Below are 14,988 nucleotides of genomic sequence, written 5' to 3' on the forward strand. Positions count from 1 at the left end.
TTCTAATTTTAAGTTTTTATATTTTATTCCGCGTGCGTATTTAGCTTGAAGTTATTATAACTAGTTTCAAGCTTACAATTTTAGTTATAAGTTATTCTATCATGCCAATTACATTATCTGCAAATTTTGTATTGCGTTATATATATAAAAAAAACCTTTCTATATGTCGTTACGTTGAAAGCGAAGGCTTTCAAAGGCGACGGTTTGTACACGCTACGCATGTTTCTTTATATCAGTGTTTCTTTTTGCGTTTTTTTTGCGTTCTTGACCATGCGCGAGCTGCGAGTACTCCTTGGCGACACTGAGCTTGCGCCCCTGCACATCACGTATCCTTCACATGTCCTTTTCGTGTACTTCGCGTGCCCGTCATGCGCTTCGCGCGCCTCGTTTTGCCTCACGCCTTGAGCGCCTCAGGCGTTCGTTTAGTAGTACTAGTGTGTGTTCCTTTATACAAGTCAGTCATGTTTTGTATGCTGTGCAGAGTTATGAATAAATATCGAGTACTGTAATATTCGGGTGTACTATTCTTCAGAATATATTCCCAGGAAAAGAAAATAGGCGTACACATACGCTACGGCACAAGCCCCCTCAAACAATATGAAAAAGGACATTGAAATTGCTCACATGTTTGTTGCCGTATACTTGAAAATTATAGAAAACATGATTATGCAATGTACACATCCGAAATATTTTAATTAAACGACAAAGACGTCTGAAAGAAATTATATTACAACACTTATTAAATTCCACATTACCAAATTATTTGCTTTATTTCGAACCTATATTACAATTTTCACGAGAAAGGAAAATATGAATGGAAAAACGAAGTACTAATTGGTGGGATCGAATTGTTAACGATCACTTTAAGGAGAATGACTAGTTAGAAACATTTCGAATGACAAAACAACTTTTCTATGGTTATCTGATCAATTACGAGAAAAACTTGCTCCAAATTTAAATCAGATAGGAACCTGAGAACCAGTATCAGTGGAAAAGCAAGTTGCTATTTGTCTATACTTCTTATCTAGCTGCTGTGAATATCGCATAATCGGAAATAATTTTGGAATTTATAAAACAACTCTGTGGAAATATATTCATAGAATAGGTAGTCTATAATACATATGAGCAAGCGACGAATTCTATACTTCCTTTAATGAGTATAATTATGCATATTTTTATTACGCATTCACTTTTTATTTTGTTTTATTTCTTATATTATATTAATTATGTTATATCTAAATTATGTTATATCTAAAAGATCAGAGAGAGACTGTTCAGCAAATTTTTTATAAGATTCGAAATAGACATTCTGTGATATATATCTTCAATTTTTATTTTCATAGATTGCATTCTCAACAACCATCATTCGGTCCCGTAAAGATAAAAATGTATGTGGGAGGAGGTCGGACGTGTCTTTATGCCCTTTTTGGTCAACGAGCGATAAAATCTATCCGCGGCAACGACCATTGACTCCTAGAACAGCAAATCCAGTTCCTGAGAATAAACAGGAACAACGATTTTTAAACGAAAAAAAAATTACTTTTTCTTACTGGTGATGAAAATCTTCATTTAGATGAGCCAAGAGAAATTAATTTAAATGAGTTTTGTCTCGTAAATTGTCGGCCTTCTGGCATAAGTAGCCGAAACTTTGGTTTACCCTAAAATTAGAGAGCGAATTTTTGGTCTACAGCATCCGCTCAAATGACGTAAAATATAGTTCGATCATATGGCATTTCGACGAACAGGCTCCTGTAACAATTTCTGAAATAATCGAAAAAATTGAAAAAACTAAAAAAGATAAATACATTCATTTAAAAAACTTTTTAATAAATGGATTTATTGATTATGAAGAAAAAACGCTCCGTTAATTATTAGCCGGTATAGAATTAAACGATAAGAAATCTGTTCTATATTCAATTTTACAAAGATTACTTTTAGAGTACAAGCGACTCTAGCCGTAGTCGAATTCTTCATTAATTAAGCTGGCAGAGTTAGCCGACAAAATAGTAAAGGACCAAACTTCAGGTTGCTATTGTTTCTCCAGAGCTTCAAATCTTGCAGAACATAGAAGCAATTTAAAACGAGTCGCAACACTTGAAGTTAACCGCTCTCCAGATAAGCCTAGATTTAGGAACATATTAAGAGGAAGGTTTAGATCGTCTTCCAGAAAAAAATCTGACAAAAATGATGAAAACGAAGTGCCAACTTTTTATCATAAGAAATTTAGCGAAAAAGCAAGGAAATGTATCATACTTTACACTGTCCGAAGCCCTTATAGATAAACAGAAAAATTAGCTAAACCGTTGAAAATTGAGGTAGCTAACAATATTTCCACCTCCCATCGTCTTATCGTAACAGACAAAAATTCTAATCTCCATTTCTTGATTGACATAGCTACAGATATATCATCCTTGAGCCCCAAAAGATTTGTACGCAATACTCTACCTTTGTCCTTCAAACTTTTTGCAGCAAGTGACACCAAAACTAATACGTATGGAATGAAAACCTTATTTTTAAACCTTGGTCTACGTAGAGATTTTCAATGAAAATTTAGGATTATTAAATTTTTTTAAGAAAATTTTGTATATACTTTTGTATATACTTATTAAGAAGATTTTGTATTGAAATAACGAACGCGTTAATTTAAATATACAAGTTTTGATTACGCTCATCTTTTTTCCATATTTTATAATTGCATATAACTTGTTAAAACTTGCGAAAAGATAATACCATCAATTACTTTGATACTTTTCATACATATTATAATGGATATAATTCTAAATATTCAGTCCACTTTGAAACATATTATTCTTTTAGATTTTTTTTTAAATGGAACACTTCATTTTTGCCTTTAATATGACTACACTATCGTTAACAGATTTCCTCTAATCTTGTCTATTCTTAAATAGCTTTTGATATATAACTATAAGGATTTTTAAGTGCAAAGAGAAACTTGTATTTTATTATTTTATTATATAAAATAATAAAATACAAGTTTCTCTTTGCACTTAAAAATCCCTATAGTCATATATGTTCTGCAAAGTACAAGAGAGAGAAAAAAAGATCTTTTTCCTCTTCCTTTATTTTATAAAGATTCTAATATAGCACAAACAAAGATTTCTAATATAACACAAACTAATTTTTAATTTTTTTAATAAAAATTGTTTAATGTTAGGCAAGTAGCTATTATATGTATATCTCCTATAAGCGATAAGCTTCTCTTTTTTTCTACAGTTGTATGAAAATAACATATAAAAGAAAAATGATTAGTTTATCTTTAAATTAGCCCCTTTCAATTGCAATATAATATTCTAATCCACAATAAAATATTTATATAACCATCAAAGGTTTGGAAGAATGACATCTCGCAACGTTATTAAAAATATAGCGAACACGGTCAAGTCACGGCATTATATCACGAATATCCTAAATCCTATGTTGCATTATCATTACAAAATCACGCGTAAGGACTCGATTACAAAGATACGCGTGAACATTTTTTGGTGACACAAACAAGATTATTTGTTACAAAAACGATGTGTCTAAGATTGTCAATTATGACTCCAGAAAAACTGACTGATTGTCAATTATGACTCCAAAAAAACCGACTCGCTTTCCTGTATTATCAGAATGTAAACGTGAATTAATATTTAAATTATAACGAATAGCGCCGTAATTTATTCTTGATCTCGAAATAGTTTGACGATTAATTTAGTTGAAATAAACAATAAGCTTGTAGATGTGGAGTTAAATTTCGATAAATACAATGTATTCCGTTTGGGTAGAAATATTGTAAATAACGATTATTTACACGGAAGTGACGTATTGATAGCAATTTGTAACAATTCATAACAATTTCTAACAATTCATAACAATTTTTTTTTCGCTTTAAATGTAACTGTAACATGTATTGAATATATTTTTGTCTAGATACGATTAAATCATAAACATGTTATTGACTTTTGCTTCTTAAACTCGGATTCTTCTGTTTATAATTCACATTGCCTCTGTGTTGAAGAAATGATGACAATGTGAGTTAATGCTGATAAATTAATAATCGGAAATTATAACTTGCTTTATACATATTAGCATAATAATTATAATTATCTGTAATACTTGTAGTTAATACCATATGAATGAACAGGCAAATGTGAACTTGCATTATTTTAATTTTTATTGGTATAATAACATTGTTAATGTAAACAGTTATACATTAGATCTTTTTTGTAATATCTCAGGATATTTAGTACTTTATGTATTACAATTATTATCACACACAAATTGGGTGATTTGAATATCTCTCGATATTAGTGAAATTATTTTCCTTTCCCCAGTTTATAAATGGAAGTTAAATTTTAAGCAGTCCAATTATGAGAATATTAATGACTATCTTATTAATAATGCTATTGATTTTTTATATAATCGCCTCTAATATACGATTTCTGTTTAAATTAATAATAAGCTAATTATGTCTGCTTAACCTTTAAATTCAAAAATTTATTCATTAAAAATTAATCATTGAAATTGAACATTTGAAATAACATAAAATAAAAAAACAAAAAAATTTAATTGTAAATTTTTCAAAAAAATTTATTTCAAAATATTATTAGATTTCAAAATAATTTATGAGATATTCAAAAAAATTTATTTCAAAATATTATTAGATTTCAAAATAATTTATGATTTAATAGAAAGATACTGTAATATGAAAATGTTTCTTTCAAAGCTAAAGCAATATGTGATGAAAGAAAAGTTGTAAAGATTTAAAAAACCACAAACATGTAGCTTTTCGAACAGATTACTATTGCGACACAATGGTTTTAACCTAATAAGAGGCATTTCAAGCTAATAAGGAATATTTCATTCAATATTTATTTTATTCTATTTAAAATTTTATTCTATAAAGATAATACACATAATGTTGTACACAATATGCTCGAATCGTCTCAAGAAAATCATCAAGGAAATCATCCCGAACATCTTATATATTTTTGATGTTCGAAAAAAATTTATCCTATTGAAGAAACATCAATATCGCTAAAAATCATTGTAGAAGCGGAACGGATGTAGATTATAATATAAAGAAAATATAAAGAGCAAGTTTCGCTCCTTTGATGGACCTCACGGATCGAATCAAATTGTGATCAAAATAATATCTAATAATGATGTATTTCTTTGGAGAAAGTTTGAAGTTAAGCATAGGAACGGTTTTAGAAATAAGAAGAGTTGTAATAGTTATCCAATTCGGCAAGCGAATCCACATATCATCATAAGCTATCATTAGATCACAATTCGATTTTATAATTCAAAGTCTACTAAATGAGCCAAAAAACATTTTGCAATTGCTCATCGATAAATTAAACTTTTGATCAAATCGAGAAATGCAAATTAAGAATATATACATATTGCACACAGATAATTGTAATTATTATATAGAATAGAACGTATTATAATTGTGCATTAAGCATGATATATTAGTTGAAAATATAAATACTCTCTCTCTCTTTTTTCATCCCCCCCCCTCTCTCTCACTCTCTCTCTCTCCCGCTCTCGCTGTCTTTCGTTCAAATCTTAAAGTCTCAAGATCCTAAATATTTTCAGCAAGTTGTTGTCAGAAGAATAAATGTAAATAAATCATCAGAACAGTATTAAAGTTAGTAGTATCAAGAGATTAACCATACAGTGACATTGTGGAGAATTAAATTAATAAATCTCTTAGATATTAATCCGTTATTATAACAAAAGCTTACATAACAGTGTTTATATTGCTCAATAAATTAATAATACAATTGAAAATGGATGAAATTATTGAAATAGCTCCCTTGGAAAGTGTACCAAGACCGGAGGAAATTCAGGTCTCGCCATCATGTTGGCGTTGTCATGAAGGTACGCAGTTTTATTTTTATGAAATAATCAGAGTTTAATAAATTTTCTTTACAAAGATACTTGCAGAAAAAAAATTTTTTAAATCAGCGTTATGTATTTTGTATTATAAACTTTTTTATGCGTTACACATACACACATACATACACACATACACACACAAACACACACAAAAGTATCTATATAATTTATCTATATAATTAATCTATATATCTATGTATCTATATAATTGATTTACTAAAAAAATTGTGGATATATATTATATAAATTCAACATTATTATTTAAAAAATGTATTATGTATATAAATCTGTTTATGATAGATGCGGAAAAAAAAAAAACTCTTATGCCTATGTGAGTGTAGAGAAGTTCGTCAAACAAATACAGTTATACACGTTCATTGTATGGAGGAAATGGCAAATACTCAAAACATAAATTATTGCCCATCTTGTTTCGCTAAATATCCATTACGAAGACAGCGCCAAACAGTATCAAATGTGAGGTCATAAAAGATCTAATAATCGTCAAAAATTTATAGAAAAAAGCAAACTAATGTTTTAAAGAAATAAAAAACGCTTTCTATTTTAATATATAGATTTTACAACTTAAGAAACATGTTTTCACAGAATAATAAAGAGATATTAAATTTAAAAAAGCAATAAAATCATTAAGTCAAAATATATAAGAATATGCCACAATAATAAAGCTTAATAGCAGAACTTATATTATATTATTTATATGTACGATCAGTTTGTAATTTTTTTCATATTTTTAAATAAAGGTTTTAAATATTTGGCATATTTTGATGGGCAAACTGCCTATAATAATTAAGTGTGAATAAATTGGTCGGCTCGATGATAAAGTCAAAAGAATTTAAAACTGAAACGGAATAATTTATGATTATTTATTTATTTATTTATTGATGATTTATGATTATTTATTGATAATTTATGATTATTTATTTATTATTATTTATTTATTTATTTATTTAGATGTAATTATAACAATTCAATAAATAAATTACAAAATAAATAAGAATATTTTATAAAGTAAAATGATAAAATAATTTGTACGGTGTTCTATAATTTTAATGTTTGATGATTTTACTTATAATAATATTATAATAATTTATTTAAAAAGTTATTAATTTTTTATACAATAATATTAAATATATTTCTATGATACAAATATAATAATATTACAAAGATGGGAACAATTTGTTTCAGTAGCTTCGGAACGTTCATGACGCTTTTCTTATGATAATAGTTATGTTAGTTATATATTTAATACTTGGTGGTCTATTGATTTTGTTGGTAAAAGGCCGGAATACTCATCCGTTATCCATTTTTATGAAAATCGTCGCCATATTCGTATATGTTTTGTTTATTTTTGCGTCAAGACATAACATAACTGACAGTTATGAGGTAAGATTACATTCGATTAATAAATTATTCTAACATTTTACATTCGGAGATTTTCAATTATTAAAAGTATATGCACGGACGAACACTGAAGTTAATAAATCTAATTTTAACAATAAATTATCCGACAAATTTTGGACTTAATTTTTTTTCTCAAAACAAAATGATTGAAAAAACAATTAAAGTCAATTATATCTTATTATTACATCCGAATTGTAAATGAGTTAAGAGAATTCCTTTTAAAACAAACTTCACGAATAATAATCATATTTCTCTCTCTTCACTAATTTAACATTTACTTTTACATGAAAATAGAATTAAAATTACACAGGTTTACAAGGTTCAGTTACAAAAAGCAGAGTAGATGAATTTGATTTAAATTTTATGACGCTGAAGACGAATCTAACCGCAGAATTTCCTTGTACGTCAAACTTTGTATAATTTGTAGTTGAATGACCCAAAAATCGCAATTTTGGTCAATTTTATGAATTTATTGTGGGGAAACTAAATTTTTTGGAATATTTCTGCTATTGTATAGTACTCATTTTCTCCTTTTAAATCCACTTTCGATTACCGCTACACAATTTTTTTTCGCTGAGAAGTATGAAGTTAAGAAAATTTAAAGAAAATTTACAGAGACATCAATATACTAGATCCATCATCTTCAAATTTGAAAAGACTGACATATGTCAAGTTCGGTTGCATAAAAAGTATTCTAAAAAAATAACATCTAATACAGTTGTTACACAATTTGAGTTAATAAGTTTTTCTAAATTTTATGCCTTTTTACTGTGGTTCTATACGCCATATTAAATGCGCCACTTTTAATTTTAAAAGATGACAAGGTATTTAAAAATGTATGTTTTTTTATCTTAATTTTGATTCGTAGTGAGATAGAGAGTAGTGAGATGGCACAGTTGATTTAGAATGGCTTATTGGATCCCTATGACCGATCTTATAATATGTATATCTGAGCGAAAAAAATCGTGCGGTGGTAATCGAAAACGAATTTGAAAGATGAAAGTTAGTACATTATACGATACCATTGACAGAAATATTTTAAAACATTTGGTTTTCTCACTGAGAATAAATTCATAAAATGGACCAAAATAGCGATTTTTGTGCCATTCATGACACGAAAACCTGACATATGGGGAAATTCTACGGTCAGATTCGTTTTCAGTACACAAAATCCATCAGATTCACCTACTCTATTTTTTGTAACTGACAAATGCTCTAATTTCGCAGACCTGTTATTAAGAGAAAAATATAATTATTTTATTATATAGTATTAGAAACACCATTATTATTAATTAAGATAAATATTTACACAGTCAGTCCAAAATAATTTGACATATATTGCCAAGATCACTACCTTGAGTAACATTCAAAAGGTTTTATGCGTCGCTTGTTGTTTATTAAAAAGTTATAAATAAAAGAATTTTTATAAAGTTCACAGAATTTTTGGACATCATATACAATAATAGACCTTTTATAATTTCTATTATATGTTAATGTCCCCAACATTTCTTATGAGTTAATGTAACTATGTTTTCATGTAACTTTTAATTAATTTGTATGCTGTTTTTGCATTACTTAATGTCATAATAACAAAAATAAATGTAAAGTATTGTTTTATCAATTATTTAACATTTTTAATTTGTCGATTTAGTTTGTAACATACGACGAATAAGTTATATTAAAATTTAGAGTGAACTTTTTGGGACATGTGAAAAATGTTATAATTAATATTTTATTTTTTACTGTGCATATATGTCGATTAAAATTGAGAATAACAATACAAAAAATCTTTCTATGCAAAGGTGCATACCCCAAACCAAATTTTAGGTTCCACATAGATTTTTAACTTTCCATGCGAAACGAAGTCCATCCTGCACTATCCCTGAATCAGAACGAAACAACATCTATGGTTCCTCGCTTTATAAGGAAAGTTGCAAACCCATGTAGAATTGTACAATAATAGATCTCGTTTCGCGCTGACTCAGGAGTGGTGAAGAATAGACTTCACTTTTCATAGAAAGTTAAAATAACCTTGACCTTCTTAGAAATCAACATTGCTTAGGAACTCGTATAGTCGCATATTGCATATAATTCATGGAAATTCTTTTGTTAATAACTTTTTAATAAACAACGAGAGACACCTTTTAGATGTTACTCAGGGTAGTGACCTTAGCAATATATGTCAAGTCATTTGGGGCTGGTTAAAGATAAATATTTACCTTAATTTGATACTTTTACTAAAATAATTTATACCAAAACTAGACTAAAACAGAATCTTTAGACTAAGGATAATTGAGATATTTTGTATGCAATGGCAAAACAATTTTATTTATTAAACAAACATTATTCTAATTTAAATTAAATATTTGTAGAAATACTAAATTATTTTAATAAAAATATAAAGCAGCGTATATTATACTATATATATAACGAAAAATAAATTGATTTTTTTATTTTTTATCTATATAGAGTACATATCAATTTATTCGTCAATGGGCCAGAGGCAAATATGAATGGAAATAAACGCTATGTTATTAAAAATAATTAAGAGATTAAAATTTAATTTTCTTGTGCATTTGTAAGCAATATTGCGATTATTATAACATTTAAGAAAGTAAGACGAATGAAAATTTCATTATTCTACATTTGTAAAATATAATGCTATTGCTAGAAGAAAACAAAAAAAAGATATAGAAAAACCGCTTTTATAAGATATTTTTCATTTTTGACGATATATTAAGAAACTTATTAAAAATACGTGTAAATTTAATTGACAAAACATGTAAATTTAATTGACAAAATTGTGATAAATGTTTACATTAGGATACACTCGAAAAATGTTTATTTTCACATATGTTGTAAAGGATCCATTTCTAAGTAATACACCGTCTGAATTTTGCGGCGGTCTCTCTTCGTTCCTGAGATATGCGATTTTGAAATTTTATACTTTCTATTATCTTTTCGTTATATTTTAAATACGTTTATATTTTTCATATTTACTAAGGTCATCTTTCTGACTAAAAGAGTTTTTAGCCGTTTGTTATTTATTAAATAGTTATTGACGAAAAAAGTTTCGTGAGTAGAATATAATTTTATATCATGTATGTTTAAAAAGAAATATATTCAATAGAATATATGTATCTGTAAGCTTTGCTTTGTCTTATAAAGTACATGCGTGGACATCTGTACAATGGAAGAAACTCCACTTCCGGAAGATATAATCAAACCCAATGTGTCTGAAGTGTGAGAAATATCTTGACATATGACATATTTTACTTCATATCATGAATTTATATAAGTTTGTAACTTTCTATTCCAGGTATATTTCACACTTCAGACACGGATTGGGTTAGGTTATATTTTCCGAAGAAGTTCTCCCTCGAAGGAAAGCGGAACTCACATATGTATTTTGCAAAACGAAAGAAGTTATATACAAATACATAAAACCGTGACCAACAAATGTATACAAATAAATACAATGAAATGACATAAAAGTATAAAACTTCGAAAGTGCATATCGCAGAAACGAAAAGAGACCGTTGCAAAATTTAAACGGTGTATTACTTAGAAATGTATCCTCTACAACATATTTGAAAATGAAATTTTTTCGTGCTGTGTAACGTAAAGTAAACATTTACCAAAATTACTTCTTGTTCTTGGATAAAAAGATTACATCACAATTAATCAAAATTAAAATACACATAAAGATTATAATGTAGCTCAAATAATGTACATTATTTGTACATATTATATATAATATATATTACAAAAATATATATAATATATATTACAAAGATATAATATTATATAATATTACATTATATACAAGTTATACAATATAATATATTATATTATAATATATTATAAAGACATAATAATAGAGATAGATATAATAATAAAATATAATAATAATATATAATATAATATATAATATTATATATATTATATAGTATAAATTAGACGCGCTCTAATAAGAAACTAGTTATCAGATAGAGTGAGCACATTGAGACACATATGTTTCGTCTATGTTTATGCAAAATCCTGCGAGAGAGATAGATCTATGCAAAGACTCTAAAATTTTACTTACATCTACGCGAATGTATGTTTCTGCAGATGTGTCTATTAGTATGGTGTACAGCAGAACTTTGTAACAATTCGTCAATAATATGAAAAATATAAAATAGTATGAAAAATTATTTTGACATATATTATTTAAAAAAATTTTTTAAATTAGTTTCATTTCTATATTTATATTACTATAAAAATAAAAAAAATACAAAAATTACTATAAAACTACAATTACTATAAAAATAAAATTTTCCTAAATAATATATGTGAAAATAATTTTTCAATATTATATATATACAATATTATATATATTTTATATATATATATATATATATATGTATATATATATATATATATATATATATACAATATTCATTATCATAATAATTACAATTTGAATATGAGCGGGAGTTGCCTAAAAATGGCGGACCAATAAAAAGTGGCTCTCCGATGGCCAGTAACTTATTAGAGAGTGTCTAGTATAAATTATAAAGTTATTAATAAGGGCAAATTGTGCTAATTTCATATTCTTTGAAATATCAATGCGATTCATCTTACATAAGAATAATTTATAAAATTTCATTGATGATGGACACAAAAAAAATCTTTCATATAAATCTTTTATATAAATTTTATAAATATAGATTTTGCGCATTTACATATTATTATTTATTTTATTAATTAAATCTATACTAATAAAATATTAAATAAAATACTAAATAAATTCCTTTTTTATATTATAATGCATTAATGATGTAATATTTTCTTAATGTAATTACGATAAATATAATTTTGTAATAAAAATAAATATATAAATCGCTTATCTTTTTATTTTTGTAGTCAATTTTTATTTTATAGACACGTAATTATTCAATAAACATAGCTTAAAAGTTTCTATTTGCATTATGCAGATATGTTTTATCAAATGCTAGTATTTGTGTGTGAAATAAATAAATGTATTAATTTGTCGCTATTTGTTTCCATTTATAGAATTAAAATTATCATTTTTTTATAGATAGAGTATGTATAATAAATCAACAAATAAAATATGAAGTTATAAATATAAGGAACACGATTAAAAATTGTTTGCATGTTAATAAAGTCAATACACTAAATTTAGTAATTAATATTTATAAGTCAAGAGAGAGAGAGATTTATTGTAGTAATATTAAAATTTATAATGTTATTATTATATTAATATTCTTATTCACAATCAAACAAAATATTTGTAAAACTGACAAAATTTAAGAAAATTATCTGGAGATAAACGTTAAAGACTAAAAATGTAGTGAATGAACATAATTGAACATCATATCACGAATCGTTTCATCATCACAAAATTACGTATAAGGATTGGATTTATTAAAGTTACGCGTAAAAATTTTTTGGCCAAACAAGACTGATCGTTACAGAAACATCCAAAATTGTTGAGATCAATTTTGATCTAGGCTAAAAACTGAATCGCTTTCTTTTAATGTATTATCAGAATGTGGATGTATTAAGTTCTAAATTATTGCGCTGTAAATTTATGTTTGATCTCTAAATAGTTTTAAATAGATCATTAAATTAGTTGAAACATTGTTAAACAAAGCATTACAGAGCTAGGTTTCGATAATTACATTATATTGGATAGAAACATTGTAAATAATGATTATTACATGGACACGATATAGCAATTTATAATAATTTATTTTATCGCGCTTTGAATGTAACTGTAACATTCGTTAAATAACTTTTTGCCATACGACTAAATCATAAACACGTAGTTATTGACAATCGCCTTCCGATTTCGGAATTCTTAAAATTAATAATCGAAAATTACAATTTGCTTTACACGTATTGGCGTAATAATTATCATTATCTGTAATACTTGTCATTACTGCCATATGAATGAACAAGCAAATGTGATCTTGCATTATTTTAATGAACTTAATTTTTATCGGTATAATAACATTGTTAATGTAAACAATTATACATTAAATCATGTTTCCTTACAATATTTCAGGATTTTCAATATTAGAGATTTTATGTGTTACGATTATTATGACATATATATTCAGCGATTTGAATATTTCCCAATATCAGTGAAATTATTTCCCTAACCCCAATTTTCAAATGGAAGTTAAATTTTAAGAAGTTCAATTATGAAAACATTAATGACTATCTTATTAATAATGCTGTGAATTTTTTATTTAATTGTCTCAATTATGCAATTTCTTAAATTAATAATAAGCTACTTATGTTTAAATTAAAAAATTAATTTAAAAATTAAAATTGAAATTGAATATTTGAAAGAATATAAAATAAAAAAATAAAAATATTGTAATTAAAAAACTTGTATTTTATAAATTTTCGGATAAATAAATATTTGGTTAAAATAATTTATAAACTAGAAAATTTCATAAATAAACCTTTCTATTGAAATTATCATATTATCATATTATTATTATATTATTATATTATATTATCTTACGATATTATTAATTATTATAATTCAAAATAAAAAAAGCCAACTTGTACAATTATTACGATAAGATTCAATATAAATTAAAGTATATTTATTAGCATCATAGACTACGTTTACACAGCTTCTAACTTCGATTTATAACGCTGAATTTGTAACGTGAGTTGCGTTTATACGTTCAAGCTTATCCTATTTAAAGTGAGTTGCGTTTATACGTTCAAGCTTATCCTATCCCCACCAAGCTAAAATAACTTAGTAACTTTTGAATAAAATGAGTCCAAGATTTCTAGTAGTATCAAAATAAAATGACGAAAAATTAGATGTTTATTTATGGTAGGATTGTGATGTGAAAGAAGTCAAGTGATGTGTAAATGAGTCAACAAACAAAGTGAATTTTTAGGTAGAATACATTATAAATTTTGAAATTATTAGATACTTATTTATTCAACTAAAATGTAATATATAATTAACACGTGAAATTAAAATTTTAGATTATTTCAATTTTGAAGCGGAAAGAATATGGAAAAGGACATTGAAATTGCTCACATGTTTTGTTGCCGTATACTTGAAAATTATAGAAAACATGATTATGCAATGTATACATCCGAAATATTTTAATTAAACGACAAAGACATCTGAAAGAAATTATATCACAACACTTATTAAATTCAACATTACCAAATTATTTGCTTGATCTCGAATCTATATTACAATTTTCACGAGAAAGGAAAATTCGAATGAAAAAACGAAGTACTGATTGGTGTGATCGAATTGTTAACGATCACTTTAAAAAGAAAGACTAGTTAAAAACATTTCGAATGACAAAAACAACTTTTCTATGGTTATGTGATCATTTACGAGAAAAACTTGCTCCAAATTTAAATCAGATAGGAACCTGAGAACCAATATCAGTGGAAAAGCAAGTTGCTATTTGTCTATACTTCTTATCTAGCTGCTGTGAATATCGCATAATCGGAAATAATTTTGGAATTTATAAAACAACTCTGTGGAAATATATTCATAGAGTAGGTAGTCTATAATACATATGAGCAAGCGACGAATTCTATACTTCCTTTAATGAGTAAAATTATTCATATTTTTATTATGCATTTACTTTTTATTTTGTTTTATTT

At 26.2% G+C, this 14,988-nt stretch overlaps 1 long non-coding RNA gene across 1 annotated transcript; it reads left to right on the plus strand.

Annotated features, from left to right (window-relative positions):
* The first annotated feature begins 6,212 nt into the window (after window positions 1–6,212).
* Window positions 6,213–9,829, plus strand: LOC112638979. The gene is made up of 3 exons (XR_003123237.1): window positions 6,213–6,378; window positions 7,111–7,305; window positions 9,793–9,829. It is a non-coding gene; the product is annotated as an uncharacterized LOC112638979 (long non-coding RNA).
* Window positions 9,830–14,988: the final 5,159 nt, after the last annotated feature.

Source organism: Camponotus floridanus, unplaced genomic scaffold (genome assembly GCF_003227725.1).
Source record: "Camponotus floridanus strain SB8 unplaced genomic scaffold, Cflo_v7.5 scaffold416, whole genome shotgun sequence".
Lineage (NCBI taxonomy): Eukaryota > Metazoa > Arthropoda > Insecta > Hymenoptera > Formicidae > Camponotus > Camponotus floridanus.